Source organism: Bufo gargarizans, chromosome 2 (assembly GCF_014858855.1).
Source record: "Bufo gargarizans isolate SCDJY-AF-19 chromosome 2, ASM1485885v1, whole genome shotgun sequence".
In the NCBI taxonomy this organism is placed as follows: Eukaryota; Metazoa; Chordata; class Amphibia; order Anura; family Bufonidae; genus Bufo; species Bufo gargarizans.
In genome coordinates, this window is record NC_058081.1 from 187,055,571 (window position 1) to 187,081,930 (window position 26,360).

Here is a 26,360-nt window from a genome sequence, read left to right on the forward strand (position 1 = left end):
AAGGCAAACACAGAAAACAATCACTAAGAAACAACGTGATCTTTAGACATAGAGCGCGCAGCCACCCGCTGCGACTTCCTGACCCCGGGTATAACGGAGTCAGACGTGGCTCTTGACACCCTCGTGACACACACACACGCTACTGTGCATTTCCAAGTCTAATTCTGTTAGTAAATCCATACCGGTCACCCAGCGCCTAAATACTAGGCCTCAAATTTATATCCCGCTAAATCTGTCGTTACCGCTGTACTGTTGTGGCTGGGCAAGTTATTTAGTGTCCGTCAAAGCACATTTTTTGTTCTGGGTTGAAATACAATTCCCAATTTAGCAATTTCATAATTTAGTGGTTTCTGCTATATCAGAGCTATTTGAAATCTATCCCTAAAAGGGTATATAATATTCAAGGTGCACATAGGGTCATTCAGAATAACTTCACACACACGCTTCTGTGCATTTCCAAGTCTAATTCTGTTAGTAAATCCATACCGGTCACCCAGCGCCTAAATACTAGGCCTCAAATTGATATCCCGCTAAATCTGTCGTTACCGCTGTACTGTTGTGGCTGGGCAAGTTATTTAGTGTCCGTCAAAGCACATTTTTTGTTCTGGGTTGAAATACAATTCCCAATTTAGCAATTTCATAATTTAGTGGTTTCTGCTATATCAGAGCTATTTGAAATCTATCCCTAAAAGGGTATATAATATTCAAGGTGCACATAGGGTCATTCAGAATAACTTCACACACACGCTACTGTGCATTTCCAAGTCTAATTCTGTCAGTAAATCCATACCGGTCACCCAGCGCCTAAATACTAGGCCTCAAATTTATATTCAGCTGAATTTGAATACAATACATTGGGCCAAATAATATTTTTGTTGTTGTGGTGAACCATAACAATGAGGAAAACATCTAGTAAGGGACGCGGACGTGGACATGGTCGTGGTGGTGTTAGTGGACCCTCTGGTGCTGGGAGAGGACGTGGCCGTTCTGCCACATCCACACGTCCTAGTGTACCAACTACCTCAGGTCCCAGTAGCCGCCAGAATTTACAGCGATATATGGTGGGGCCCAATGCCGTTCTAAGGATGGTAAGGCCTGAGCAGGTACAGGCATTAGTCAATTGGGTGGCCGACAGTGGATCCAGCACGTTCACATTATCTCCCACCCAGTCTTCTGCAGAAAGCGCACAGATGGCGCCTGAAAACCAACCCCATCAGTCTGTCACATCACCCCCATGCATATCAGGGAAACTGTCTGAGCCTCAAGTTATGCCGCAGTCTCTTATGCTGTTTGAAGACTCTGCTGGCAGGGTTTCCCAAGGGCATCCACCTAGCCCTTCCCCAGCGGTGGAAGACATAGACTGCACTGACGCACAACCACTTATGTTTCCTGATGATGAGGACATGGGAATACCACCTCAGCATGTCTCTGATGATGACGAAACACAGGTGCCAACTGCTGCGTCTTTCTGCAGTGTGCAGACTGAACAGGAGGTCAGGGATCAAGACTGGGTGGAAGACGATGCAGGGGACGATGAGGTCCTAGACCCCACATGGAATGAAGGTCATGCCACTGACTTTCACAGTTCGGAGGAAGAGGCAGTGGTGAGACCGAGCCAACAGCGTAGCAAAAGAGGGAGCAGTGGGCAAAAGCAGAACACTGCCGCCAAGAGACTCCGCCTGCTACTGACCGCCGCCATCTGGGACCGAGCACCCCAAAGGCAGCTTCAAGGAGTTCCCTGGCATGGCACTTCTTCAAACAATGTGCTGACGCCATCAGAGCCTGAAGCGAGGCATTAACGTTCTGAACCTGAGCACAACCTGCATGACCAGGCACCTGCATGCAAAGCATGAACTGCAGTGGAGTAAACACCTTAAAACCAAGGAAGTCACTCAGGCTCCCCCTGCTACCTCTTCTGCTGCTGCCGCCTCGGCCTCTTCTGCTGCTGCTGCCTCGGCCTCTTCCTCCGCCTCTGGAGGAACGTTGGCACCTGCCGCCCAGCAAACAGGGGATGTACCACCAACACCACCTCCGTCACCAAGCGTCTCAACCATGTCACACGGCAGCGTTCAGCTCTCCATCTCACAAACATTTGAGAGAAAGCGTAAATTCCCACCTAGCCACCCTCGATCCCTGGCCCTGAATGCCAGCATTTCTAAACTACTGGCCTATGAAATGCTGTCATTTAGGCTGGTGGACACAGACAGCTTCAAACAGCTCATGTCGCTTGCTGTCCCACAGTATGTTGTTCCCAGCCGCCACTACTTCTCCAAGAGAGCCGTGCCTTCCCTGCACAACCAAGTATCCGATAAAATCAAGTGTGCACTGCGCAACGCCATCTGTAGCAAGGTCCACCTAACCACAGATACGTGGACCAGTAAGCACGGCCAGGGACGCTATATCTCCCTAACTGCACACTGGGTAAATGTAGTGGCAGCTGGGCCACAGGCGGAGAGCTGTTTGGCGCACGTCCTTCCGCCGCCAAGGATCGCAGGGCAACATTCTTTGCCTCCTGTTGCCACCTCCTCCTTCTCGGCTTCCTCCTCCTCTTCTTCCACCTGCTCATCCAGTCAGCCACACACCTTCACCACCAACTTCAGCACAGCCCGGGGTAAACGTCAGCAGGCCATTCTGAAACTCATATGTTTGGGGGACAGGCCCCACACCGCACAGGAGTTGTGGCGGGGTATAGAACAACAGACCGACGAGTGGTTGCTGCCGGTGAGCCTCAAGCCCGGCCTGGTGGTGTGTGATAATGGGCGAAATCTCGTTGCAGCTCTGGGACTAGCCAATTTGACGCACATCCCTTGCTTGGCGCATGTGCTGAATTTGGTGGTGCAGAAGTTCATTCACAACTACCCCGACATGTCAGAGCTGCTGCATTTAACCTGTGCGGACTACTGGGTTGCCACCCTGCTGGATCCACGCTACAAAGACAATGTGCCCACCTTACTTCCTGCACTGGAGCGTGATAGGAAGATGCGCGAGTACAAGCGCACGTTGGTAGACGCGCTACTGAGAGCATTCCCAAATGTCACAGGGGAACAAGTGGAAGCCCAAGGCCAAGGCAGAGGAGGAGCAAGAGGTCGCCAAGGCAGCTGTGTCACGGCCAGCTCCTCTGAGGGCAGGGTTAGCATGGCAGAGATGTGGAAAACTTTTGTCAACACGCCACAGCTAACTGCACCACCACCTGATACGCAACGTGTTAGCAGGAGGCAACATTTCACTAACATGGTGGAACAGTACGTGTGCACACCCCTCCACGTACTGACTGATGGTTCGGCCCCATTCAACTTCTGGGTCTCTAAATTGTCCACGTGGCCAGAGCTAGCCTTTTATGCCTTGGAGGTGCTGGCCTGCCCGGCGGCCAGCGTTTTGTCTGAACGTGTATCCAGCACGGCGGGGGGAGTCATTACAGACAAACGCAGCCGCCTGTCTACAGCCAATGTGGACAAGCTGACGTTCATAAAAATGAACCAGGCATGGATCCCACAGGACCTGTCCGTCCCTTGTCCAGATTAGACATTAACTACCTCCCCTTAACCATATATTATTGGACTCCAGGGCACTTCCTCATTCAATCCTATTTTTATTTTCATTTTACCATTATATTGCGAGGATACCCAAAGTTGAATGAACCTCTCCTCTGTCTGGGTGCCGGGGCCTAAATATATGCCAATGGACTGTTCCAATGTTGGGTGACGTGAAGCCTGATTCTCTGCTATGACATGCAGACTAATTCTCTGCTGACATGAAGCCAGATCCTCTGTTACGGGACCTCTCTCCTCTGCCTGGGTGCTGGGCCTAAATATCTGACAATGGACTGTTGCAGTGGTGGCTGACGTGAAGCCTGATTTTCTGCTATGACATGCAGACTGATTCTCTGCTGACATGAAGCCAGATCCTCTGTTACGGGACCTCTCTCCTCTGCCTGTGTGCTGGGCCTAAATATATGCCAATGGACTGTTGCAGTGGTGGCTGACGTGAAGCCTCATTCTCTGCTATGACATGCAGACTAATTCTCTGCTGACATGAAGCCAGATTGTCTGTTACGGGACCTCTCTCCTCTGCCTGGGTGCTGGGCCTAAATTTATGAAAATTGACTCTTACAGTGGTGGGTGACGTGAAGCCTGATTCTCTGCTATGACATGAAGACTGATTCTCTGCTATGACATGAAGACTGATTCTCTGCTGACATGAAGCCAGATTGTCTGTTACGGGACCTCTCTCCTCTGCCTGGGTGCTGGGCCTAAATTTATGAAAATGGACTCTTACAGTGGTGGGTGACGTGAAGCCTGATTCTCTGCTATGACATGAAGACTGATTCTCTGCTATGACATGAAGACTGATTCTCTGCTGACATGAAGCCAGATTGTCTGTTACGGGACCTCTCTCCTCTGCCTGGGTGCTGGGCCTAAATTTATGAAAATGGACTCTTACAGTGGTGGGTGACGTCAAGCCTGATTCTCTGCTATGATATGAAGACTGATTCTCTGCTGACATGAAGCCAGATTGTCTGTTACGGGACCTCTCTCCTCTGCCTGGGTGCTGGGCCTAAATTTATGAAAATGGACTCTTACAGTGGTGGGTGACGTGAAGCCTGATTCTCTGCTATGACATGAAGACTGATTCTCTGCTATGACATGAAGACTGATTCTCTGCTGACATGAAGCCAGATTGTCTGTTACGGGACCTCTCTCCTCTGCCTGGGTGCTGGGCCTAAATTTATGAAAATGGACTCTTACAGTGGTGGGTGACGTGAAGCCTGATTCTCTGCTATGATATGAAGACTGATTCTCTGCTGACATGAAGCCAGATTGTCTGTTACGGGACCTCTCTCCTCTGCCTGGGTGCTGGGCCTAAATTTATGAAAATGGACTGTTACAGTGGTGGGTGACGTGAAGCCTGATTCTCTGCTATGATATGAAGACTGATTCTCTGCTGACATGAAGCCAGATTGTCTGTTACGGGACCTCTCTCCTCTGCCTGGGTGCTGGGCCTAAATTTATGAAAATGGACTCTTACAGTGGTGGGTGACGTGAAGCCTGATTCTCTGCTATGACATGAAGACTGATTCTCTGCTATGACATGAAGACTGATTCTCTGCTGACATGAAGCCAGATTGTCTGTTACGGGACCTCTCTCCTCTGCCTGGGTGCTGGGCCTAAATTTATGAAAATGGACTCTTACAGTGGTGGGTGACGTCAAGCCTGATTCTCTGCTATGATATGAAGACTGATTCTCTGCTGACATGAAGCCAGATTGTCTGTTACGGGACCTCTCTCCTCTGCCTGGGTGCTGGGCCTAAATTTATGAAAATGGACTCTTACAGTGGTGGGTGACGTGAAGCCTGATTCTCTGCTATGACATGAAGACTGATTCTCTGCTATGACATGAAGACTGATTCTCTGCTGACATGAAGCCAGATTGTCTGTTACGGGACCTCTCTCCTCTGCCTGGGTGCTGGGCCTAAATTTATGAAAATGGACTCTTACAGTGGTGGGTGACGTGAAGCCTGATTCTCTGCTATGATATGAAGACTGATTCTCTGCTGACATGAAGCCAGATTGTCTGTTACGGGACCTCTCTCCTCTGCCTGGGTGCTGGGCCTAAATTTATGAAAATGGACTGTTACAGTGGTGGGTGACGTGAAGCCTGATTCTCTGCTATGATATGAAGACTGATTCTCTGCTGACATGAAGCCAGATTGTCTGTTACGGGACCTCTCTCCTCTGCCTGGGTGCTGGGCCTAAATTTATGACAATGGACTGTTGCAGTGGTGGCTGACGTGAAGCCTGATTTTCTGCTATGACATGCAGACTGATTCTCTGCTGACATGAAGCCAGATCCTCTGTTACGGGACCTCTCTCCTCTGCCTGGGTGCTGGGCCTAAATATCTGACAATGGACTGTTGCATTGGTGGCTGACGTGAAGCCTGATTCTCTGCTATGACATGCAGACTAATTCTCTGCTGACATGAAGCCAGATTCTCTGTTACGGGACCTCTCTCCTCTGCCTGGGTGCTGGGCCTAAATTTATGACAATGGACTGTTGCAGTGGTGGCTGACGTGAAGCCTGATTTTCTGCTATGACATGCAGACTGATTCTCTGCTGACATGAAGCCAGATCCTCTGTTACGGGACCTCTCTCCTCTGCCTGGGTGCTGGGCCTAAATATCTGACAATGGACTGTTGCAGTGGTGGCTGACGTGAAGCCTGATTTTCTGCTATGACATGCAGACTGATTCTCTGCTGACATGAAGCCAGATCCTCTGTTACGGGACCTCTCTCCTCTGCCTGGGTGCTGGGCCTAAATATCTGACAATGGACTGTTGCATTGGTGGCTGACGTGAAGCCTGATTCTCTGCTATGACATGCAGACTAATTCTCTGCTGACATGAAGCCAGATTCTCTGTTACGGGACCTCTCTCCTCTGCCTGGGTGCTGGGCCTAAATATCTGACAATGGACTGTTGCAGTGGTGGCTGACGTGAAGCCTGATTTTCTGCTATGACATGCAGACTGATTCTCTGCTGACATGAAGCCAGATTCTCTGTTACGGGACCTCTCTCCTCTGCCTGGGTGCTGGGCCTAAATTTATGACAATGGACTGTTGCAGTGGTGGCTGACGTGAAGCCTGATTCTCTGCTATGACATGCAGACTAATTCTCTGCTGACATGAAGCCAGATTGTCTGTTACGGGACCTCTCTCCTCTGCCTGGGTGCCGGGGCCTAAATATCTGAGAATGGACTGTTCCAGTGGTGGGTGACGTGAAGCCAGATTCTCTGCTATAGGACCTCTGTCCAATTGATTTTGGTTAATTTTTATTTATTTAATTTTTATTTTAATTAATTTCCCTATCCAAATTTGTTTGCAGGGGATTTACCTACATGTTGCTGCCTTTTGCAGCCCTCTAGCCCTTTCCTGGGCTGTTTTACAGCCTTTTTAGTGCCGAAAAGTTCGGGTCCCTATTGACTTCAATGGGGTTCGGGTTCGGGACGAAGTTCGGATCGGGTTCGGATCCCGAACCCGAACATTTTCGGGAAGTTCGGCCGAACTTCTCGAACCCGAACATCCAGGTGTCCGCTCAACTCTAATGTCTAGGTACCTAAAGATCAGTGTGCACTACAGTTCTTCCTGAACTTCCACCAAGGATGGAGTTGAGGGGGAAAAATATGTCTCAACCCTTTGCCCCAAAATATTGTCGTGTTTCCGACAACAGGGGGATTGTTGAGGAAGGTTTGAGACGTATGTGTATATATATATATATATATATATTTAGATATATATATGCATGCAAACATGTGCATGCATGTATAATATATATGCATACATTAACAGCCACATTATAGGATGATGTGTGCAGATGTGCCCAGCATCTACGCACATCTGCCCTTAGTGGTCCACAGGGGCTCATTGTGGCCCCTGTGGGGAATATGTGCCCCCTTATATGTCCCTTTTATATATATATATATATATATATATATATATATATATGTGCCCCCTTATATGTGTTCCCTTATAGTTAGTATATACTACCTGTATTATATATTCCTTCTTATGTAGCGACCGCACAGTGACCCTAAAACAACGGGAACTGCGGTGGATACATCGTCTACAGTCACTTAAACCTAAGGGTTTAAATGTAGACTTTAAGTGGAATATTATGTAGAATGCTGTGGTTTCCTTCGCCCCCATGGGGGTTGACTTTCCTGTATACAGATTTTGTTATGTGATCACCTTTGGTGTCTACTTTAATTAATTTATCTATTTCTTCTTTACATTTAGAACTTTTGGGATCCGAAAAGGATCCAGCTAATTATCAAGCTATCTTCACTGTGGAGGAGAATGGTGGCAATCGTCTTGGCGTTTTAGGTTTGGAACAAGAGAATGGGGTTGGATTCGTGGCTTTACATTTAAAAGAAGAAAAAAACAATAATGGACAAAAAACTGTGAATGGAGGAAACTAGGATCAGAGGAGATGTATAGGGAGTGGAAGCGGAATGTGGGGATGCAGGGTGTGGATAACACTCTGTAGACCCATGCCCCCCTTTTGGTGTATGGGGGGGACCACCAGAGTGGTACATCCCCGTATACCGCACCCCCTTTTCTCCATCTATTTAATTAATATATGTTACATCCTATCAAGGATTATAATCCTCCGATATTCACTTCTCCGATTTTCTGATATAATATTTATATAAATAACCATGCGGACAGCATCTACAACCCGATCATTCTCTATCTATATAAAAATTCTTTCCCGATACAGGTCACAGTGCCATGCTCATACTGATCCTGGAGATGGCGAGACGTTGAGGGTAAGCGCTTCCTGGTTGTCAGGCAACGATTCATGTGATGAAGTCATGTGATCGGGAGGCCGAACGGGAGGAAGCTGCTCTCCGGATCGTCATGCTCTGGGGGAGGTACCTGGTTGCCTGTGTGCGCATCGAGACCTACGTCACCTGTAGGCGCGGTCTCTGTTTGTTTACGCAGGTTCCCTGGATACCGGGCATGCGCGGTGGGACCTTAGGGACGCCACGACGGCCGACACCATGAAACTCCACGATGTAAGTCAGTATATGTGTTTTTTTGAAACCATGCGGCTATTGATCGCATGATTAGCACTTTCAGGTGCCCATTATAATTTAAGCACAATGCACTTTATGAAACGGTTAATGTTTCTTGGAATTTTATGAAATCCACTATGTATGTGATTATGGCACATGTTATGGAATTGAATGCACATATGAATATGAAAAAACTTTTATATAAATGCACGCTTTTGATATACTATTGAATATTGAATATGTCATTGTTAATTATCTTGTTAAATTGACCCACTAAGCATTGTGGGTATAAATGGAGATGTTGAGACACCAGTGTTATGCTTGAGAAAGACTGCAATGAGCAGTTGAAACGTTGCACAGGGGAAATAAAGCGGGCCACTGTTTCATTTTATCCTGGAGTGCTGCCTCTTCTTTGAGATATCTATATATATATATATATATATATATATATATGTATATATAAGGATGTGTTTATGCAGTGCATACATCTGTATATGTGTATCTGCCTCTAATATGTGTATTAGAGCCAGGAGGTGGGGCGGTTTTTGTTTCCTAACCAACCCCCTCCTAAATGCCAGTTCCTGCAGTGGGATGGATATGTCTCCAGGTGGCTGGTGACTTCAAAGGCTAAGGGATCAATAGATCTGAGGCCTTTTGTTGAGTTTATCAGCCTAGTTACTATGCTCTGCCCCACCTTGTGTTTGTGACATGGCTGGGTGTGTGGTTCTGCTAGCCTCAGGGGGCCAATTGGCTGTCCTGAGTGCAGGCATAAGTCACAGTCACACTATGATGACACATCCCTGAGGAGGGGGGAGATGGGCTGTTTCTAAGGCTGATATAGGAGATCCAAGCTAGGAAGAGGGGGCTTGGAACTGGACTACACACAGAGACAGTTGGGAACAGCTCCGTGAAGGAAGAGAGGCCAATATGCCCCTGGAGATGGCTGAATTTACCCTGGCATGGCATTGTATCTCTGCCCTTGCAGTGCCAACCACATTTACCCCTTCCCTGCCCAGCAGCATCACCCTCCCCATTCCTGCATATACCCCTACCTTGCAAACCTGTTCCCCTGCTCCGCCCTGCTGTACCCGACTGTATTTCTGTGTCTGTGGCCTGCATTCACCCCTGCAGCGCCACCGTTAACCCTTGTTGTTCCCTTAGGGATAGGATTAGAACCAGGTGGGGTGGGCTGCTAATATGTGTGTGTGTACTGTATTAGATAGCTTTGTGGGTGGAATTTGGGAACCGTGTAGTGTAGTTTAGTGCTGTATTTATAGTACTGTATTGTTAGTGTATTGCGTGCGTAGTGTACTGTAGGTATTAATAAATATCTTGTTTTATTTGTAACTATTTGTGTAACGTGTGGTTATTAGCAATAGTTCAGTAAGGCGCATGCAGCTAGTTTAGTGATTAGCGTAAGGCAAAGTATAGTGAAAGTATTGTGTTATTTATTTAAAGGTATAAATAGGCGGAGTCATCGGTAGACGGCTCCTCCTATCTACGAATATTAATTATCATTATTTGCAAATATTGGTGAATAATATTCCCCCTTTACACGCATGGATGAAAAATATGGTGGTGAGCATGAGGCCTTAGGTCGCTTTCAAATGGCAGTGTTTTGGTCATTGCTTTGCATCGGTATTTGTAAGTCAAAATCCGGAATGGATCCAAAATGCAGAAAGAGTGCAAATTTCCCCTTTATACTTTTGCTCTCTGTAGGTTCCCCACATGGTTTTGGCTTCCATATACTGATAAAAAATACTGACCAAGACATTGCCCTATGAATGTGGCCTTAGACAAGGCAATGACCAGCTGACATACAATAGACCTCTCCATTTAAGATATTAAGGACAGCCTAGTGGTGGTCAGAGGAACATTGGCTGCACAGGTAGGCATAGTTACCAGTGCCCATTAGATATTAAAGGCTTAACAATAAGGTATGTAGAATGTTCAAAATGTAAACTCACAAGATAAAAATAATTTCAGCATGTTTCTTTATCTGAGCAGGAAGGCCTCTTAGGAAGTCCAATTTATTTGTCTAACTCCCTAAGCAATAAGAATAGGATAGGGAGTAGCTTATTTTTCAAGGAAGATGCTGGCAATCTCTATAAATGGAGCAGCAAAGCATGTAATGCAGTTAATTAAGGCATACATGGGAAGGTTTATTGCCTTTATAATGTGCATGTGCTGTAAGTGTTATAGGTGTATTACTACTATATTGATATGCTGTAGGAAACTCAGGATGGTTGAAGAAGATATGCCAAGGGTCCCTTTAAAGTTATGATATTATAGTTTGTGTAAAGCACAAGGACTGAAAAATGAAAACCTACAATTCACCAGTCACTACACCCTTTGTTCTCTCATAAGGGTTGCCAACCGGAATTTTTCTTTTTCCTGGGTAAGTTAATAAAAAATCAAGAACAGACAACATTTTTTACAAACAAACTGGAAAATCATAATGAATGAGTAAGATAAGTAATATATGTCTATAGCTCAATATACTGACAAACATTAACAGCATTTAATGTGAGCTATAAAATGATAATTAGCACCTAAATAATGTAGTCAAGTACCACCAGCCTAAAAAAAAAATTAAAAATCACAGACCCATCTATTTTTTTTCTCAAGGACACAGGAAAAAATTGCTTATTTTTATGGATTTCCAGAAATTTCTGGATGGTTGGCAACTCTGGGCCTCATGTGCTCTTCTGCTCTTTATAGTGCTGTATTATGAGGTTCTCCTATCATAGAATAACTCATTATTTTGGCATCTGATGGGGTATACAGAGATACAGTAGACCTCAATTGAAGTCAGGGGTTGTAAAGAAGCATAATATGGTAATGTATATGAGGCTAGACAACACTTTTAATGCTTGTCTGTGCCATGAAACCTGCAGAAAATTAGTATAAGTGCTTCAGCTCATATACAGAAGATGTGGCTCAGAGATGGAAGAAGTTTGCACCCAGTAAAAAAAACTGCTTAGCTTGATAAAACTTCCAAATTGTATATGTCATATGTGAATTTATCCTATTGTAGGATATTGGGTCTAATTGATGTGTGGTAATAGTCTACGTCCCTCATTTTTTAGCCATTAGCTAATTTCTTTGAGAGCTGGAGTACTATTCCTGAAGAATAAGATGATTCTTCCTTATCCTCTCCATCATGCCTCAACTCCATCCCCAATAACTCAATGCACAATACTAAGGAACAATAGATCTCAGGAAGAATGGGACCAGTACTTACCACTATGTAGATGTTATATAATGTTTTTTTTATGTGAGAACTCATAAATCTGAAGACACCAGGTATATACAACCAGATGGATATTCTTTTACCTAGTGGTCATAATGCATAGATTGTAAATTCTGTAATGTGAAGTCCCGTGAAAATTGTCCTGTTTCTCTCTTCCAAAGTATCGGTAACACTTCCCAGTGCTATCATGAACCAAACCGTTACTGGCTTTGTTATTCTGGGATTTTCAAGCTTGGGATCATTGCGTCATCCGCTCTTTGGAATTTTGCTTTTCATTTATTGTCTAATAATAATTGGTAATGTAACCATAGCTCTTATCATCTGGATTGAGCCACTGTCTGCATACACCCATGTATATGTTTGCAGGAATGTTGTCCTTTCTAGATATATGTTACACTGCGGTCACAATTCCACAAATCTTGGTCATATTTTGGATTGGAAGAGTCCATATTGCCTTCAGTGGCTGCCTACTTCAGATGTATTTTTTCCATTCTCTGGGGATAACTGAAAATTATCTTTTGACCATTATGGCCTATGACCGTTACATCGCCATTTGTAACCCTCTGAGATACTCTACTATCATGACTTCTAGATGCTGCAAGTGTCTTGTATTTGCTTGTTGGTTATGTGGCTTTTTGAGTCCAGTGACCAAACTGATTTTGGTAACGTTTTTACCATTCTGTGGTTCTAATGAAATACACCATCTTTTCTGTGACCTGTCTCCTCTTTTACATCTCGCTTGTGCAGATACTTTTCTCAATGTTATTACTGACTTTGTCATCAACTCTTGCATAATTTTTTTAACTTCTGCATTCATTGCCTTGACCTACACAAAAATCCTCATTACAATAATCTTGATGAACAGTGCGGAAGGACGTAGAAAGGCGTTCTCAACATGTGCAGCTCATATTACAGTTGTGCTGATATTTTTTGGAAGTGTAGCCTTTATGTATGTAAGACCGCAGAGAGTTTATGCACCTGAATATGACCAACTGGTAACTATTAACTATACAATATTGACCCCATTGTTAAATCCTGCAGTGTACAGTCTAAGAAACAAAGAGATAAAGAGGGCACTTAAAAAATATCTTCTGAGGTAGTAGTTGTAATTTATGGATTGGTAAATTTTTGTAGCTCACAGTGATATCCTAAAAAAATATGTTGCCTCTGCTCGATTACCACCCCTCAAATCAAAGGCCAAACCAGCAATTAAAAATATCTTCAGCTCAGAAGTAATAGTTGATTATACTGTAGATTGGTTCCTCTTTTACTCTTTTCGGCTTTATCCAAGTAACGTCGTGAAGTTCCTCCACAGTTAAGAGTTAGCACTCTACAGATTCAGTGGTCAATATGGTTACCAATAGTTGAACTGGTTCACAGTATTCTATTATATTCTAGTTTTGTTAAAAATGAGGCAATATGGGCCTGTTAAAAAATTCTCAACCCAAGTCACCACAAGGAGAACTTACAAAAAAAAAAGGCAATATTAAAATAATCAGTTTGCCAAATATGAATTTTTAATGAAGGAATACAATTATACTGCACATTTGTCTGGATGACTACACTACAGGTGGATGTTCTGTTCAGTGCAATCTTTAATACAGTAGTCAAAGAATGATATTTTCAGGTACTTATACACATGAATTTGGTCCTGTTGTCTTTTTACCTGTATAAAACGCTTTTTGTTTTTTGTTTTTTTACAACTGCTTTTTTTTCTGCTGGATTTCAGCATTTTTTCGGGCACTTTTTTTTCCAACACAATGTGTTTGCTCATTAGTAGAGATGAGCGAATTACTAAAAAATTCAATTTGGTCAGTTTGCCGAATTTTCCGAAAAGATTTTATTTGATCCAAATATATTTGTGGCGAATCGCGTTAAAAAAAATGCTATTTCCTGGCTGCAGAGAGCCTTTATAGTGGTGTAGAACACTGTGCCTTGCATGCATAGGGAGTCTGCTGTGGTAGTGAAGCAATACTGTGAGTTAGTATGACACACACATGACAGGTGTCACTCTTAGGCCCCTTTCACACGAGCAAGTTTTCCGAGCAGGTGCAATGCGTGATGTGAATGCATAGCGCCCGCACTGAATCCTGACCCATTTTAATGGGTCTGTGTACATGGGCACATCCAGCTCCCTGCCATTCATCCCACATGACAAACAGATAAAATTTGACTGCTGAGGAAGGTCCATTGAGACCGAAACATTCTGTCATTTTTCTGTAACTAAGTTTGATGTGAAAATTGGGCAACTGAACTATGAAACTAATGTATTATTAAACTTTTTCTGAAATGCAAAGCTGAATGATCTGAGTGCCTCAATCTTTACTACATGTATCGTGGCTAATCCAGCCCTTGTTGGCACCAGAAAACCTTTAGAGTGCGGTTCTCCATTTCTCCACAGTTGTTCATCCCTTAGTCCTGGCGACTGACAAATAAAGTGGCCTCCTCAAAGGCCCTGAGCAAACGGCAGGTGTCACGCATGAGCTGCCACTGGCCAATTGAAGTTACACAGGGGAGTACCTCTGTCCACCTGTATCATCAAGAAATCATTTATGGCCTTTCTCTGTTCATATAGTCGATCCAAACGTTGCATATCAGCCGATGCTGGGGGAGGGTGTGCTTTGCGGTATACGAGTGGCTGAAGTGCATGCAAAGTTTCCTGGGCATTTTCACGATGTCTTGAAGATTGGCAGAAGACTTCAGGATCCGCTTTACAACCAGATTGAACACGTGCGCCATGCAGGGCACATGGCTCAGCCCTTTTTGACACAGTGCCGAAACTATGTTCTTCATGTTGTCGGTCACCATGGTTCCAATTTTGAGTTTTCAAGGAGAAAACCAGGATTCGATTTCTTGATGAAGGACACAGAGCAGTTCCTTCCCTGTGTGACTCCATTAGGTGCAGAACAGCGTGACACCGCCATGCCCTGCACATGTGGTATGCTGGTGGAGCACTGAAAAATTGTCCCTGCAGTGGAGGCTGAGGACATGATGGATGATGAGGAGGCAGAGGCGGACATTGTCGCAGGACCAATGGCGTGAGAACGTGGAGGCGGAAGCGGCGTCACCTGTCCAAGTTGATGGTGTGGCTGGGCAGGAACTACATTTACCCAGTGGGCCGTAAAGGACATATATTGTCCTTGAACGTAGTTACAGCTCCACACGTCGGCACTGCTGTGCACTTTGACAGACACTGACAGGCTCAAGGACTGGCCCACCTTCTGTTCTACATATGTGTGCAGGGCGGGGACTGCCTTTTTGGCAAAGAAATGAAGGCTTGGGACTCTCCACCTCGGCTCGGCACAAGGCATCAGTTCTCTGAAAGGTGAAGAGTCCACTGCAAACACTAGCAACTTGGCCAGGAGCATGTTCAGTCTCTTGGTAATCGCTTCGGTGATCGATTGCTGACGGAATGACTGATGAGGAATAGAAGGAGGAGCAGGAGCATCAGGACCAGCAGATGATGGGACAGACAGACAGCTCAGTTCGGCTTAGCATGAAATGAGGTGCAAGCCACTGGTTGATGCAGCGGTTGCTGCAGCAGGCTGGGCCACCACATTGGAGCCACAGTTCTCCCAGGCCACTTTATGGTGACGCTGCATGTGTTGACGCAGGGCCGTGGTGCCAACATTGGTACCCTGGCCAAACTTCACCTTCTGCCCACAAATCCAGCACATGGCCATGTTCATCTCCTCCGGCAGGCCTAACGAAAAATTGCCACACCGCCAAGTATGGCATTTTCCCACCAACACTCCGTGCTGACTGCCTGCTACAGCTGCCTCCGTGAACCTCTGCACCGCTACTTTCCAGACCGGTAGGCTCCTGCCAAATGGGTGGTCTACTCCAGGCATATTTGGCTCCCGACCTCCCACTGCTGCCACCCTGCTGCCTCACGCTGAAGCTGCCACCCTCTTCTCCTGATGATGATGAAGCCCCTTCTTCACCCGACTCCCAAGTGCGATCGGCTACATCATCATTCTTTCACTACTGTCTGTACGTCACTGATGTCACCCTCAACGGTCTGAGGGCCAGGGGCCTGACCGCTCACAACACCTGCTCCCACGTGACTCTCCTCATCACTACTTGCCCGCCTACTGGAGGAAGCGGCGGATGTCTCCTCCATATCTTGGCTGGGCAGTAGCTGCTGACTGTCCTCTAGTAGCTTGTCCTCGCTGAAAAGCGGAGCTGAGCCTACGGCATATAATACTTGTCACGCTGAGGGAACTGAAAATGACAGGGGAAGGTTCAGGATAGGTGGGGGCACAGGGCCTGCTTCCGGGCCATGCCAACTAAGCGTTGTGTCAGAGGAACCCACCGACTTTTGGCTGGGGGTGTCTGATGTCACTTGCGATGAACTCGAAGACCGAGTGAACCATTCAAGCATCGCTGGGTTGCTGGTTAATACACGACCGCTAGATGACACTGGGAGCTTAGTAGTGTTTGGCACGAATATTCAAATCGCAAACTTTAATCGCGAATTTTAATCGTGAATATCGCCTCTTCGAGAATTTTCGAAGATTTAGAATATAGTGCTATATATTCGTATTCGCGAATATTCTAGATTTTTTTCCATCTGAACCCATGATCCCTCCCTACTTCTTGCTTAAGGGCCAATGAGAAATCTAGCTTTGTCAGAGCTTAGCAACATCCCTAGCAACCAATAGGAAAGTTGCCTACCCCTTACTATATAAGAACCTCCACAGCAGCAATTGTCTGTTTTTTGCAGTTCTGAGAGAGACAGTAGTGTTATTGCTGTCCTCTGTGCTTTACTGTGTCATTACATTAGATAGATAGTCAGCTTATATATATATATATATATATATATATATATATATATATATATATATATATACAGTACAGACCAAAAGTTTGGACACATCTTCTCATTCAAAGAATTTTCTTTATTTTCATGACTATGAAAATTGTAGATTCACACTGAAGGCATCAAAACTATGAATTAACACATGTGGAATTATATACATAACAAAAAAGTGTGAAACAACTGAAAATATGTCATATTCTATGTTCTTCAAAGTAGCCACCTTTTGCTTTGATTACTGCTTTGCACACTCTTGGCATTCTCTTGATGAGCTTCAAGAGGAAGTCACCTGAAATGGTCTTCCAACAGTCTTGAAGGAGTTCCCAGAGATGCTTAGCACTTGTTGGCCCTTTTGCCTTCACTCTGTGGTCCAGCTCACCCCAAACCATGTCGATTGGGTTCAGGTCCGGTGACTGTGGAGGCCAGGTCATCTGGCGCAGCACCCCATTACTCTCCTTTATGGTCAAATAGCCCTTACACAGCCTGGAGGTGTGTTTGGGGTCATTGTCCTGTTGAAAAATAAAAGAAAACTCTTTGAATGAGAAGGTGTGTCCAAACTTTTGGTCTGTACTGTATATATATATATTATAGATAGTTAGTGGAAGATAGTCAGTGTAGGTTAGATCGTGATATAATGTAGCTATAATGTTAGAACGTGATATAATGTCCATACATACATGCTACAGACATAGCGCTGTGATGTCACAAGTTTACAACAATATGTAGTCAGACCTGCTAAAATGTGAAGTTAAACGTATTGCACCAAAATATGCGTATCATTAATTGCTGATTTGCGCAATCGCAAATATATTGGAGCACTCTATCTGCATATATAGCTATTGCAATGTTCTGCCATGCCAACTATTTTCTCCAGTCTCAGGAAACTTCAAAAAATGTAGCAAAAGTGACCCACGCCTATATTGCGTGCGCAATACACGCTTATTACATTGCCGATTTTTGCAATCAAGAAAATAATGGTGAATTCGCTAATTTATGATGAATATTCGCCCAAATATTCACGATATATCGCAATTTCGAATATTGCCCTACCGCTCATCACTAGAGCTTAGGCCTCTCACTGCGACTCCAGCTGCCAACCCCCTTCATTTGCTGCCTGAGACAGAAACATTTTGGCCACTGCCCGTTCCCTTTGAAAGGCCTGTGACCTGTCTGTCTGACATACTGTATGATAAAAGAATTAAATTTAAATAATACCCCCAAAAAAGGCTGTAGTACAATGTTACTTCACCACTGAACAGCTATTAAGACACATACATATATATATAAAAAAAAACACAATTCACCAAAGAACGGCAATTAAGTATTATTTTTCCTATTTCTACACCCCCAAAAAAAATATAACAATCACAATTCACTGCAGAACAGCTAATGGGACGTACGTATCTTTCCTATTAATACACCACGTAAATGGCTGTAGTACAATGTAACTTCACCGCTGAATGGCAATTATGACATATATTTTCTCCTTTCTTTTCCTATTTCTACACCACAAAAAATATATGTAACAATCACAATTCACAGCATAACGGGTAATGGTACGTATATTTTCTTTTTCTACACCACATAAATGGCTTTAGTACAATGTAACTTCACCGCTGAACGGCAATTAAAACATATATATTATTTTTTTCTGATGAATAAACTCCCCCCCCCCAAAAAAAAATTAGCACAATTCACCGCAGAACGGCAATTAAGACGTATTCTTTTTCCTATTTGTACACCCCAAAATAAGAAATATGACAATCACAATTCACCGCAGAAAGGGTGATGGGACGTACATATGTTTTCTTTTTCTACACCACGTAAATCGCTGTAGTACAATGTAACTTCACCGCCAAACGACACTTATGACACATATATATATATATATTTATTTTATTTTTTTCTATTAATGCACCCCTCCCAAAAAAAGTCAAATAATGTAAAATCAATGCAGAATGGCTAATAGGATGTACATATCTATCCGATTAATACACCCCGTAAATGTCTGTAGTACAATATAACTTCACCGCTGAACGTCATTTATGGCATAGATTTTTCCCTTTTTTTTTTCTATTAAAACACCCTCAAAAAAAATATTTGAAACAATGACAAATCAAAGCAGAATGGCTAATGGGACAAAAGTATCTTTTCTATTAATACACGCCGTAAATGACTGTAGTACAATGTAACTTCACAGCTGAACGGCAATTATGATATATATTTTTTCTTTTTTTTTTCTATCAATACACCCCCCAAAAAAATGTCAAACAATGCAAAATCAACGCAGGACAGCTAATAGGATGTACATATCTATCCTATTGATACATCCCGTAAATGGCTGTAGTACAATGTAACTTCACCGCTGAACAGCAATTATGACATATATTTTTCCCTTTTTTTTCTTAATAATAACCCCTCCCCCTAAAAAAGTAAAACAATGTAAAATCAACGCAGAAAGGCTAATGGGACGTACGTATATTTCCTATGGCTGTATCACAGAACTTGCACCCCAATCACAAGCAAGGTTTGCTGGAATTAGTGATGTATCATATAGTTTAAACAACCTAAATGCAATTTGGATATCCAATAAGTGCAGAAAGGTGTAATAGAATCGCTCCTATTGCACCCTGTTCTCCTTTTATAGCATATATAATGCCTCCCTATCCTTTCCCTACACCTTGACTAATCTTTCCCTGAACTTGTAAATCATTTTTTCAGCACAGTCTTTCCTAGCACTGTCCCTAGTGCCTGCTGATATCTCTCCCTGCACTAAGCACAACGGAAAATGGCAGAATCCAAAAAAAGCTGAGGCTATGTATAGGGCTGTGACATCACAGGGGCTGGCTGTTGATTGGCTGCATGCAAGGCATTGTGGGTGATCCTTCGTTCCCAGAGTTCCTTGCTCCATGTCCTAATATGTGCAGCAGCCATTTTAAGAAAAAATTTGATTCATTACCATGAAGCGTGAGGAAATTCGGATTCGGTGCGAATCAAATTTTTCCTGAAATTCGGATCGGATTCCACTTTGTCAACTTCGATTCGCTCATCTCTACTCATTAGCATTCTCTTAATGGCATTTTTCCTTATAGGAGAAGGTGATGGGAAAATGCCTGAGAAAAAGCACCAAGAGCTTCATCATGCTCCAAGAAATACAAAAAGCCACCTAATGTGTGTCATGCTTATTATTTTTCTCATAGACTCTCAGCTAACATCTGCAGCTGATGTTTTACTGCAAAAAAAACACTGCAAAAAATGTAACTGCAGAAAAATGTCAAACGAACGTTGTTTGTTTCCGTGTCCGTTCAGTTTTTTTTGCGGATACCGCATGCTGTCCGCATCAGTATGTCCATTCCGTAGCCCCGCAAAAAAAAATAGAACATGTCCTATTCTTGTCCATTTTAGGCATTGTTACAATGGATCCACAAAAAAAACGGATCGCGTACGGATGTCATCTGGTGTTTTTTTTTGCGGACCGCAAAACACATACGGTCGTGTGCATGTAGCCTAAAAAAGAGTCTACGTCACCTTTATTTTTCCGTTCTTCATCTCTGAAGAACAGAAAAATAAAGATGGAAAACAGATCCAGTAAAAAAACGGATCCTGTGCATCCGTTATGTACATTTGGTATCTGTTGGAGCCATTTCTATCTGAGATCCGTTTTTTAGATGGATTTTTTTAAACACCAATTGTATTTAAAGTTTTTTCTCCTCAAACATGCTGTATTTATAATAAAGTAATAAAATGTACTTATGAATCTTCTCTGTATATTTAAAAAAAAACAATACCAATGTAGTTATATATTGCTAAGCTCTACACTTCTACTTGGTAGACGTTATTACAATAATTTGCTGTATGATATGACAAAAGATCACTTTTACTCTTCAGTCCTTAAAGGGATTCTGTCACCAAGTTTTAGGCTATAGAGCTGCGGACATGCTCGGCTAGATCGCCGCTAACATGTCCGCAATATACCTGTCCTATGGGGCTGTGTGCTATTATTTTCTTTAAAAAAGGATTTTATGTAAATTAGTCTTGTAAGGTGCCCAAGGGGCTGTACGAACCTTCCTGGTGCCCAGCGACGCCCGCCTGTGAAGGAGCCCAGCACCACCTATGTCCTCCGAATCTCCTCTTTTCGTCATCGATAGATAGCCGTAATCTCGCGATGCACGAGCTTGCGTATGCGCAGTTCCTTCCCTGAGGCTGATGCCAGCACAGGGAAGGAACACTATACAGGCACTGCGCATGCACGAGCTCGCGCATCACGAGATTACGGCTATCTAACGGTGATGAAAGGAGGAGATTCGGAGGACATAGGCGGTGCTGGGCTCCTTCACAGTCGGGCGTGGCTGGGCACCAGGAAGGTTCGTACAGCCCCTTGGTCAACTTACAAGACTAATTTACATATCGCTAAAATCATTTTTTAAAGAAAATAAAAGCACACAGCCTTATAGGACAGGTATATTGCGGACATGCTAGCGGCGATCTAGCCGTGCATGTCCGCAGCTCTATAGCCTAAAACTTGACAGAATCCCTTTAAGAGACCAAGGTTACCTCCACATGCAGCACATTTTGTAGCAGAAATTTCCCTATCTCCAAATCGGTTCCATTTATCGAATTGAGGGGGAAGGAGGTGGGGCCGTTTGGTGGGAACCACACCAATTTATGATACCTCGATTTAGGAGAAGAGAACTGATTTCAGCCCCAGAATTTTCTACAATAAAATCTGCTGTGTGTCAAAGCACCCTAAAGAGCTAGTGTGTTCTTGTCCACATTTCAAGCATGTCAGATCAGTGTTCTGGAAGATGAAATAGATTTCAAAAAGTCATAACAATTTAGAGACTGATAATAGTATATTTGATGTGGGGATTCGCTCTGGTAGGCAGGGTAAGCGGATGCTTTACAAAAAAAACTGTTTGTAAAGCAAAACTTCAGTGTTTATTCACACACAAGGCAAAAACAAAGCAACGTTTTTCAGTCTTAGTGTTAGTTCACACAAAGGAAAGTCCACAGGACAAAAAAAAAAATCACCTTGTTGGTGGTACAATCTCCAGTGATCCACAACAGGCTTTAGAAGGCCTGTTTCCGCAGCGTGCAGCTATCAGCCTTCTAGCATGGCAACATGCCTCAGATCCCAAAACAGAGACACCTTGCTGCTGAGCCTAGCCATCTTTTAAGGACAGCTAGATGTTGTCAAAACCCAGACCGGCACCTAAAATCCAGTCCGGTGTGTGACCACACCTGGCTGCAAATCAGCCCAGCAGCACACACGGGGAGGAAAATACCTGTCCTCCCAGACCATACCCTTCACTGTGTCACATACCCCCATCCATTTGTTCAACCCTGAGGGGGTGAACACTCGCCAGACAATGTACTTGGGACAGGGCATCCGCGTTTCCCTGTAACCAGCCTGCCCTGTGTTCCACTGTAAATTTAGAGTTCTGTAGAGAAAGGAACCATTGGGTGACCCGGGCATTTCTGTCTTTGGCCTGGCTCATCCACTTAAGAGGGGAGTGGTCGGTTACCAAGCGTAATTTTCTCCCCAACAAATAATAGCGGAGAGACTCGTGTGCCCACTTGATAGCCAGGCACTCTCTCTCCGCTATATTGTACCTGGTCTTGGCTGGGATGAGTTTACGACCGAGGAAGACAACGGGATGCTCCTCCCTGTTAACTTCCTGGGACAGTACAGCACCGAGGCCTACTTTGGAGGAATCCGTCTGTACTATAAATTACCGCTTGAAGTCGGGAGTCACCAAAACTGGGGACCCACACAGGGCTGACTTCAAAGTGGAGAACGCATCTTCCGCCTGATCATCCCAGCGAACCATAACGGACTTATGTCCCTTCAAGAATCCTGTCAATGGTGTGGCTATCGTAGCAAAGTGGGGGACGAACCTCATGTAATAGCCCACCATCCCCAGGAATGACTTTACTTGCCTAGAGGTCGGGGCCAATTCCGTATCGCCTCTATTTTGTTTACTTGGGGTTTGATGACTCTGCGCCCAATGACATACCCTAGGTATTTAGTCTCCTCTAACCCTATCGCACATTTCTTTGGGTTAGCTGTTAGTCCAGCCTTCCGAAGGGAGTCCACTACGGCCTGTACTTTGGGCAGTCGGTACTGTGTATGACAATATCATCCAGAAAGCCGAGGCATACCGCCGATGTGGACGAAGCACAATGTCCATTAGACATTGAAAAGTGGCGGGGGCGCCATGTAGACTGATACAGCCCCTCAGGAGTGATGGAGGCAGTTTTCTCTTTGGCAGCCTCCTTTAAGCGCACCTGCCAGTGCCTTATCGAGAGGTCCAAAACAGAAAAATACCATGCTTGTCCTAACTTCTCGATTAGCTCATCCACCCCGGGCATTGGACATGCATCGAATTTAGATATTTCATTCAGCTTACGAAAATCGTTACAAAACCGCAACGTCCCGTCCAGCTTGGGTATTAAAACTATAGGACTGGCCCACTCACTTTTAGACTCCTCGATGACGTCTAGCCACAGCATTAACTGCACTTCCTCCGAAATAGCTTGTCACCGAGCCTCGGGTACCTGGTATGGCTTTAACCTGACTTTTGCCTGAGGCTCAGTGACAATGTCATGCCGGATTGCGGAAGTGCGTCCAGGGAGGTCCGAGAACACATCCGTGTTTCAGCTAATGAACTCACAGGCCTCCTGAGCCTGTTTAGAGGAGAGGCTGTCAGCAATTTTTACTGTGGCAATCGCTTCCCTTGCATTAGACAGAGAGGCCGGAACCTCTTCCGCTAGAAAACCTGGCCGCAGGCTGTCTTCAGTACAGGTCTCCCTATCTATCCAAGGTTTTAGTAAATTAACATGGTAAACCTGCTCCGCCTTTTACCGCCCCTCGCTGGTGTACCTTGTAATTTACCTCTCCAACTTTCTTGAGTACCTCATAGGGCCCCTGCCGCCTGGCCAGGAACTTACTGTCCAGGGTCAGTACTAGAACCAAAACCCAATCACCCGGGTTCAAGATCCAGACCTCGGCCTGCCGATTATAGATCCAACTTTGTGCTTGCTGAGCTGCCTCCATATGCTCCCTAACAAGAGGTAACACTGTCTCTATCCTTTCTTGCATCTCGGTAATGTACTCCAGAACACTTTTGTGCGGAGTAGGCTGCTGTTCCCACGCTTCTTTGGCTACGTCCAACAAACCACGAGGATGTCTGCTATACAGCAGTTCAAAGGGCGAGAACCCAGTAGAGGACTGGGGCAGTGAGTGTCACTACCAGAGCTTTGGGACGTTCTCATAGCTCTGTTTCCACACCCCTGTGATGATGTCACTACTAGAGCTAGGAGGAGTTCTCTTCCCTGTTTCTCCGCCTCTGTGATGAGGTCTTTACTTTTGGTTTCCTTCCTCCCAGCTGTTCCTCCTGTGTTTGATTTCACTGCCTTTAAATCACCCCTCCTCCTTTGTAGAGGTGCGGATTATACTCTTCATTTTGAGCTGTATCTCTCACTTGAGTGTCTTCACCTGTGTTACTTCTCTTCACAGGATCTGTGTCCTGCTGATGCGAGTACTTCAGATATCGTCTGCTGACTTCGGATCTGTTTGCACTGCGGCTGCAGCACCTCAGTTAAGTGTACAGACATTGTGTTTATCTGTTCTTTGCTGACTGGATCTGAGGCGACCCCGGTTCCGTCCATATACTGAGCAGGGCACCGGTGGCCGTGCCCCTTCCACTATTGTAGGGGTTTCAGTGGTCTTCAGCCTCAGGTACGCGGGCATGTCTCGATCTACCATTCGGATCCGGACATGCGCATAGCAGCTTAGGGAGAGCTTTTAGAGTCTGGCAGGGGTCACCCTTATTCCTCCCTAGAGTGGGTCCGTCAGTTGTTATTCTCTGTGTACACTCTTGTTGCTCATTTACAGCCGTGACATTATAATCCGCCCAAACCGTCCTTTTTTGACATGGATCCGCTTTCTGACCTGGTTGACCGCATGCAGGGTCTTTCTTTGGAGGTAGCGGATCTCCGTCAATCTATGACTCAGCATCAAGCATTGGGCTCTGCTCCGGCCCATGGAGTCTGTTGCGAGCCAAAGGTCTCACTTCCGGAGACGTTCTCCGGGGGCAGTGAGAATTTTGTTAGTTTCAGAGAGGCATGCAAACTCCATTTTTGCTTGTGTCCCCATTCCTCTGGTAATGAGGAACAGAGGGTGAGGATTGTCATCTCCCTGCTCAGGGGTAATGCTCCGACTTGGGCTTTTTCGTTGCCATCGGGGGATCCCTCCCTTCGATCCGTAGAAAGATTTTTTTTAGCCCTGGGGCAGATATATGATGACCCGGATCGTGTTGCTCTGGCTGAATCTAACTTACATTTGTTATGCCAGGACAAACTGTCTGCTGAGCTTTATTGTTCTGAATTTCAGAGATGGGCAGCTGATACAGGTTGGAATGATGCTGCACTCCGGAGTCAGTTCTCTCATGGTCTCTCAGAGAGATTGAAAGATGTTTTTGCTTTCCATGAGAGACCAACGTCCTTAGAGTCTGCCATGTCATTGGCTGTACACCTTGACAGGCGTCTAAGAGAAAGAAACTAGACCTCTCTGTCCAGTCATTTTCAGTCTAGGGGCAGTGGTGCGGACTCATTTAGTGTGCAGGGGCCTCATCCTCTCTCGGTTCCCTCTGTGGAGGACCCCATGCAGCTAGGTCGACTTGCCCCAGATAAAGGAGGATTTAGTCCTCAGAGAATGGTGTGTTTTTGTTGTGGGGGCATAGGTCATTTGGCTAATGTTTGTCCGTCTAGGAGATTCTTGAACTATACTAAGAGTTATAATAAGAGAAAGACCTCAAAAAGTAAAATCATCAAATTCTGCTTCATCTGCTACTTTGGGCAAAGTTGATGTAGGAATTGATGCTTTTCCTCTGACCTGCAGTTCCCGTTTTCTCCTTTCTGCCAGGGTAGCGCTAGGGAGCAAAGTCATTTCTTGTGAAATTTTTGTCGATAGTGGAGCGGCCGTCAATCTTATTGATACTCAATTTGTAGCCATGCATGGTTTTCAGGTTTGCACATTAGAAAAGGATATACCTGTTTTTGCTATTGACTCTGCTCCACTCTCACAGAGATCCCTGAAGGGCATTGTTCACAATATCCGGTTAGCGATAGGTGACACTCATGTGAAGGATATATCTTGTTTTGTCCTTAACGGATTGCCTTCTCCTCTAGTTTTGGGGTTACCCTGGCTTATTAGACATAACCCCACTATTGATTGGCAAGGAAGGCAAATAATTGAGTGGAGTGAGTTTTGTAGAGAGAATTGTCTCACAGCGATTTTTGCAGAGGTGTCTACTAAAATGGTGCCATCATTTCTCTCTGAGTTCTCGAGCGTGTTTTCCGAGAGCGGTGTTCAGGAGCTACCTCCTCACCGGGAGTTTGACTGTCCCATTAACCTCATTCCCGGCGCCAAACTGCCAAAAGCACGCCTCTACAACCTCTCATAACCGGAAAGAATCGCAATGCGAACTTATATTTCTGAGAGTCTCGATAAGGGGCATATTCGTCCCTCAAACTCTCCTGTTGCCGCTGTTTTTTTTTTTGTTAAAAAGAAAGATGGCTCTCTGAGACCTTGCCTAGATTTTAGGGAGCTGAACCGTATCACGATTCGCGATCCCTATCCTCTTCCTCTGATCCCGGACCTCTTCAACCAAATTGTTGGGGCCAGGGTTTTTTCCAAGTTGGATTTGAGAGGCGCA

At 44.8% G+C, this 26,360-nt stretch overlaps 1 pseudogene; it reads left to right on the forward strand.

The window, feature by feature from the left end:
- Nucleotides 1-12,009: 12,009 nt before the first annotated feature.
- On the forward strand, nt 12,010-12,922 carry LOC122927681 (annotated as a pseudogene).
- The last annotated feature ends 13,438 nt before the right edge of the window (nt 12,923-26,360 follow it).